This window comes from Giraffa tippelskirchi, chromosome 3, assembly GCF_054371585.1.
Source record: "Giraffa tippelskirchi isolate mGirTip1 chromosome 3, T2T-mGirTip1v1.2.pri, whole genome shotgun sequence".
Taxonomy (NCBI): domain Eukaryota; kingdom Metazoa; phylum Chordata; class Mammalia; order Artiodactyla; family Giraffidae; genus Giraffa; species Giraffa tippelskirchi.
In genome coordinates this window covers 169472304-169479453 of record NC_137277.1, presented here as the reverse complement: position 1 = coordinate 169479453, position 7150 = coordinate 169472304, and the positions used below count along the sequence as shown (strand labels likewise).

General features: G+C 51.2%; 1 protein-coding gene across 2 annotated transcripts in view; it reads left to right on the top strand.

Annotated features, from left to right (window-relative positions):
* The first annotated feature begins 2216 nt into the window (after window positions 1-2216).
* SERPINE2 (serpin family E member 2) overlaps window positions 2217-7150 on the top strand; it is a 67281-nt gene continuing 62347 nt past the window's right edge. The window contains exon 1 of one of the 2 annotated variants that reach the window (XM_081579647.1): window positions 2217-2407. The gene's annotated coding sequence lies outside the window, so the exon portion shown is untranslated. Of the gene's footprint in view, window positions 2408-2866; window positions 3029-7150 lie in introns of those variants that run through there. The other variant, XM_081579645.1, reaches the window with a different exon arrangement.

The following is a 7150-nucleotide window of genomic DNA, read 5'->3' as shown; positions in this document are numbered from 1 at the left end:
GGCCCATTAGCGGTTAGGCATAGTTCAGCATATTAGTTAACACTGCATCCTGTCTGATTTCAGAATTGACAAGTCATGTACAGTATTGCTTCCTTCGACAGTACTGGGTAGAGTGGGGAAGTGAATGGTCAAAGACAAGTTCCAAAGATTTCGGACTGTCTTTTATAGATGAAGAATCTGAACCCTCACTATGTTCTAATTGGGAAAATAAAACATTTTTCACCTTAAAAAAAAGTTGATTCCATTAAAACAAGAGACTGAAACCCTTTAAAATAATATTTATTCATTTCTTTCAAAAATCAGAGTAATTTTACTAAAAATTTGAAATTGAAAGTAATTACCAAAGTGTTTGAGACATGAATCAATCTATCCGTGTTACTATCCTGATTGTGATGTTATACAGTAGTTTCACAAAATGCTACCCTTTGGGCAAATAGGACAAAGCATACAAGGAACCTTTCTGTTATTTCTACAACTACAATGCGAACTCCCAATTATCTCAATAAAAGTGTTCAATTTAAAAAACGTGATGGAGTAAGCAGATAAGAATCCACCTGCCAATGCAGGGGACACGGGTTCGATCCCTGGTCCAGGCAGATTCCACATGCCACCGGAGCAACTAAGCCAGTGTGCCACAAATATTGAGCCCATATGCTGCAACTACTGAAGCCTGCGAGCCCTCGAGCCTGTGCTCTGCAACAAGAGAAGCCACCGCAATGAGAAGCCGGTGCATGGAAACTAGAAAGTGGCCCCTACTCGCCACAAGTGGAGAAAGCCCACGCACAGCAACAAAGAGCCAGTGCAGCCAAAAACAAATAAAATGTTTTCAAAAGTGATAGAGATAGAAATGGATGGGGGGATCAGGCAGGCTTTCATAAGCTGGCTTCACCTACATCTTGGTTCTCGTTTGTTTCTCCTCTAGTCCCCTGGATGACTCCTATCTGGAAGACATTAATCCCAGTTTCTCAAACACCTGAATCCCAGTTTCTCCACCTCTGGGCTTTCTCCTCTAGCCTCTTCCATGTCCATCTCACTGTTCCCAGCTCCAGGTCACCCTGTCAGATGAGACCAAGCGATAATCCTGTCCCTGGAGCAATACCTAACCTTGCTAATAATCACTTGGCACTTGTCCACCCACTAGTCAACAAATATTTATTGAGCAACTACTTTGATGGAGTACTGGCTCCAGACACTAAGAACTAGGTGTTAGAAACCACATTCAACTGGTTTCTCTTCCCTGCTTTCTGGGAGTATATATTCTAATGAGGAAGGATGGGGGAAGAAACTAGCCAAGAAACAGGTGAAAAAAAAAAATCATGATGAGAGTTATGAAGAATGTTATGGGTTGGAGAAAGGAGGAAGTGGCTTTAGCGCAAGCGACCAGGAAAGGTTTTCTAGAGATGGTGACATTTGAGTTGTGACCCGAGGTAAAAGGAAGTAGTCATGAGGAAGACCGTGGGGAGAAAAAAAAAGCATTTCAGGCAGAGGGAACAACAAGGAAAAAGGATCTGTATTCTGCATATAACTGAATATAAATACTAGGCAAGAGAGTAACGCAGTGAAAGGCGTTTTCTCTTTGTGGACTGTTTCCTTTTCATTTTAGGACCAAACCTCCCATAGATCGTTTCCCTATATGAGAGGCTGTGAAAACCCTTCTAAGAGTCCAAGTCGCTCTCATCAGTACGTGCAAGCTTAGTTCAAGGATGTGTTTCAGATTTACATTTTTTTTTTCCTCACAGTTGGGGCAGTGGGCCTGGTGATGAGGATTCCGCACTGTTTACTGCTACTGCTAAGTCACCTCAGTCGTGTCCGACTCTGTGCAACCCCATAGACGGCAGCCCACCAGGCTCCCCCTTCCCTGGGATTCTCCAGGCAAGAACACTGGAGTGGGTTGCCATTTCCTTCTCCAATGCATGAAAGTGAAAAGTGAAAGTGAAGTCACTCAGTCGTGTCCGACTCTTAGCGACCCCATGGACTGCAGCCTACCAGGCTGCTCCATCTTGCTGCACTGTTTAAGGGCGACATAAATTATATGTCATTAAAGTTGGGTACCCACGAACCTAAGTTGACGCAAAGGAGGGCTGGATACGGGAGATCTGGGTAACACAGCTGGAAGCGGGACAGGGATTTGTCGCCAGCCTCTAGGGTCTGTGCCTCTCTGCGGCACACAAGGTCCCATCGGCGGCAGTAATCTGTTGGGAAGGGCCGGATCCCCTGGGCTCTGCGGGTACCTTTGCTGTCACCACAAGCAGGAATCCAGTTTTCTGGATTCCCTCGTCGCCCTATTGCCTAGGGCGACCAGCGGCCGCTCCTGTCCCCGAGGCCGGGAGAAGTCGGCTCTGGGGCACCCGGCGATCTGTCTCTCCCCAGCCGCGACCTGGCACCGTTCACCCCATCACCCGGAACGGTAGGCACTCTCCCAGGGCGTCCCACCCCGTCTCTACCGGGGCGGGGTTGGGGGTTGGGGAACAAGCCTAGACGACTCGTCCGGCGTCCCAGGGACGCGCCGCGAGTCCTCGGGTCCCTCCCCGCCTCCCACACCCCCTGCCGAGCCCGGCGACCCACGTGCAGCACGGCCCGCGCTGGCTCCGCACCTCGGGGTCGGCGCCGCACCTCGGGGTCGGCGCGTCTCCCGGCGCTTTCCGGGTGCAGCCCCGGGACGGGGACCCGCGGGGGGCGGCCTCGGCGGGGCGGCGGCGGGAGCAGGGGCGCCCGGAGTGCGGGCGCGGGGACGCGGCGGCCGCCGGCACACAAAGAAGGCGGCGGGAAGGCGGGGCGGGGCGGGGCGGGCCGGGGGCGGGGGCAGCAGGAAGGGGCGGGGGCCGCGCGGGCCGACGATAAAGCCCCCGCCGCCGCGGCCGGCGGCTCGCGCTGTGGGGCTGCCGGGCTGCGCGGCGTGTGCAGGCGCTGCCGCCTCTGTCCTCGCCGCTCTTCCTCCCCAGACTTCCCCCCGCCCCGCGACACCCGGCTCCGGCTCGGGCCGCGCCGCGCCCCGCGGCCGCCACCTGGGGATACCGAGCGAGGGGCGGTGAGTACGGGGCTGCGCGCCCGCGGCCGATCCCGGGCGCCCGAGGGGCGGGAGGGGAGCGGCCGGGGTTGTCCGCCGCGCCGGGGACTGTCCCGGGGCTCCGCGCGCCGCAGGCTCCGCGCTGCGACCTTGCGCCCGGCCGGGAGGCTGCGGGGCGAGCGGGGCCCGGGGGCGCCGGCGTCGGGCGGAGGAACTTTCTCAGTCTCGCCCGACCGGGCTGCCTCGGCCACGGCGGCGTGCGCGCCCGGCCCCGCGGGGAGCCGGGGTGGGACCCGGGCGGGGAGCCGAGGGGCCGCGCGGGCGGTGGCGTCCAGGTGTGCCCGCGACTGGGAGTTCTGGGGCCGCCGTGGCTGCTGCCGGTCCGTCCTAGCGGGCGCCCCTGACCCTGAACTTGGGGTACCCAGGTACTCGCGGGCGTCCCCTACCCCGTACTTTACTGGTGCACCTCCTGTTAGGGAGGACTCCTACGGACTCCTGCTTGTTACCGCTGCCTGGGCAGGGTGGGGGTAACCGGTGGTTTGGGGGAGAGCCTTTTTAAGTTGGTTTCCTGCCTCTGATTTAACCCTGTGGAGCAGATCTTGGCTTTTTTTTTTTTTTTTTTAATCGCCTGTCGCAATGGGACTTGCAATACTGATTAGTGCCTACAGGTAAGGCGAAAGTACTCAGAAATTCTGGGGGAACTGGGTGTTTAATTTGCCTACAAACTGAGTGCGAAGGGAGAGCTTCTATTACATAAGACAGCACTCCACCTTCAGGTGTCATGGAAGATGCTCCCAAAGGTTTCACTGTTTTAATGAACGAAAAATAATCTTCGCCGATGTCTCTCTTGAGAAATCTCTAATGCTGCTGTGTCTTGCTTTGACTACTTCTCAGGGAGCGTTTTTATATTTATAGTCTTATGTTTAGCATCAACATAAAAAGGTGTTTGAAGATATGACTTCCTCTTTCAAGCCAGGAAGCAGTTTACTCCTCTGAACTGTTCAGGAGCAATCTACGTGATAATTTTATACTTTGGAGATTTTATATCGAAAGTTGAACACTGATAACTGGGAAAAATGTAACCGTTGCTAATTTGTATATCTAAAGCACACTTCAGAAACTGAAGATACCTTCAATGCTGTCTGCATATCTAAATCAGTAATTATGTGCTGTTTGCAGTATTTCAGCGAAAATTTTCTTCAGGCATACAAATGAAGGTGTTAGCTGAAATCATGTAAGGTTTCTTTTAACTCTGAGTTTTGATTCTTTCTTGAAGTGAGGTTCAAAACTATTGTACAGTGCAGGGCAATTACTGAAGGTCAGCAAGATGTCATCTTTCTTTTTTTTTATTCTTTAAAAAATGAATATGCAGAAAATTTCGTCTCCCATGAACTTCACTTATTAGTGTAATTTTAAAAGGACAGAAATGAGTCAGTCTCTAAAGGATAGTAATTTTCAGTTCCACACGTCAGTAACTAAATACTAGTCAGAGATTGTTTGAGGTGGCAGAGTTGGAAATGAGGTGGGGACCTAGTCAGGTCCCACCTACCCATCTCTGTGGCCATCCTCTGCCAACCAGTCCCTCTCCTACAGCGTGGACGACTTTGGCCTGTGGGCTTGCTCTCCTCCCCTAGTCCCACAGTTCACATGGAAAATGCTCCCAGGCCTGCTTCTTTGACCATCTCAACTCCAGGGACCTCCACCCACTCTCGCTACTGGGTCCTCTACATCCGGGTCTTGCCCTCACCCAGAGTTGCTCAGCTTCTGAAATCAGCATCTCTGTCTCTGCATTGCAGGCTCCTTCCTTCCAGGTTGCAGACTGGTCCTCCCATCACAACTCTTCTTGACCATAGGAGATCTCTTCCCTACCCTCCTTCCCCTTTGGCAGGTGACTGATGACCCATTCTGCTGGGAAAACAGGAGTCACTGGATTGTTGTCTCTCCATGTCCTACCCCATTTCCTTCCCACAGACTTTTCCACAGTTACCACATCCAAGAAATCTTAAGCAGCTGTTGTGTCCAGGTACTTTTTTAGGCCCTGAGGTATGGTAAACATAGCACGTCCCTGCTCTCCTGGAACAGTCTTTCTTGTGGAAGCAGACAGACACAAGGCAAACATAACTATGCTCTGATAGAGTTGGAATAAGGTAGAATAATAGAAGAGAAATCGGGGGATGGCCAGGGACTTAGAGAAGATAAGAGAGACAGAGACACATATGACAGTGCCTCATGTCTCCCTATGAACTTTTTTTAAAAATTCATTTGTTTTATTTGGAGGCTAATTACTTTACAATATAGTGGTGGTTTTTACCATACATTGACATGAATCAGCCACAGATATACATGTTAATGGATTTTAAAAACACCATAACCTCCCTTGTCCCTGCATCCCCAACTCAGCTACAGTGACCACCTGTGTATCCAAGTCTTCTTAAGTGAGTTAACCCTTCCTCAGGCTCCCCTTTCTTCTCAACTCTCTGCAACCTGGCCAGTCTCCCCACAGTAGGAGCTGTTGTTGTTGAGTCGCTCAGTTGTGTCCAACTCGTTGTGACACCGTGGACTGTGGCACGCCAGGCTTCCCTGTCCTTCACCGTCTCCCAGAGTTTGCTCAAACTCATGCCCATTGAGTTTTGAGGATGCCATCCAACCATCTCATCCATTGTCACCCCCTTCTCTTCCTGCCCTCAATCTTTCCCAGCATCAGGGTCTTTTCCAGTGAGTCAGCTCTTCCGCATCAGGTGGCCATAGTATTGGAACTTAAGCTTCAGCATCAGTCCTTCCAATGAATATTCAGGGTTGATTTCCTTTAGGATTGATTGATTGGTCCCTTGATGTGCAAGGGACTCTCAAGAGTCTTCTCCAACACCACAGCTCAAACGCATCAATTCTTTGGCACTCAGCCTACTTTATGGTCCAACCATACATGACTACTGGAAAAATCATAGCTTTGACTATATGGACCTTTGTCTGCTTTTCATTATGCTGTCTAGGTTTGTCATAGCTTTTCTTCCAAGGAGCAAGCGTCTTTTAATTTCATGGCTGCAGTCACCGTCTGCATTGATTTTTGGAGGCCAAGCAAATAAAGTCTGTCACTGTTTCCATTTTTTTCCCCATCTAGACACCACAATTCCTGAAGGATCTGAGGATGTCCTGTAGACCTTTCTGCAGGACTGGGTATGGATCTTTCCTCTTTTTCTCATGGATACTTTTCTTCTTCCCTAGTTGCTATCTCCTCCTGGTTTGCCTTCTGCCTCCCTGGCAACTCCACTACCTCCTGGGGTCTCGTGGGGCTCAGTTTTCACCCATATTGAGCTCTAAGAGAAGTGTTTGAGTTACCATTTTCCCATGGCTTCCACTTTCACCAGTTCAAAGTCCCAGATTGTATCTTCAGCTAGTTCCCTCCGGTCTGGTGGGCTGATCTGTGCTCTTGAGGTACAAAATCCACAATAAGTCCAAAAGTGATTTTAGTTTTTAAGCATCCACACCACACCTGTTTCATCCTTAGCGAAAACCTGTCCCCTGTTTTACGTGATGGCGCCACCATTCACCAGGGTGCTAAAGCAGGGACCTTCCAGGGTCACCAGACTCCTCCAGCAACCACCAGCCCCCCACATCCAGACAGTCACCAAGTCCTAGTGCTGGTGCTGTGAAATCCCTAAACCTCTGCTCTAGTCACCATGGCCCTGTTCTGCTTTGCAGTCCAGAAGTGGCACAGTGATGGCCAGTGTGCCATTTCTAGCTGGCAGACATGTTATTGGCCTGAACACAAGTCTACAGAAATTAGAGTTAATCTTTAGAAAGGTTAAGTCATCACTTGGATTTACAGCTACTCTTAAAAACCAGGGGCCCTGGAACAGGAGGCTTGCATTGCCATGTAGCAGCGTGTGGCTGGCATGGAGCTCCCAGTGCCCAGGTAGGCTGGAGACTGCTTGCTTTCCACTCCCCCTGGACCCATGGTCTCCCCGTACAGCAGCTTCCCAGCGCCCATGGTCTTCTGAGCTGGCAACCACAGGCTGGGGGATGACCACGGGCAGTCCTGAGTGACTAACTGCACCATCTCCTGCCAAGTCTTAACATAGTTTTGTACCCCTTTCAAACCATCGTCCACATTGCTGCTGGGCCTACTTACCGTGGGCCCCTCAA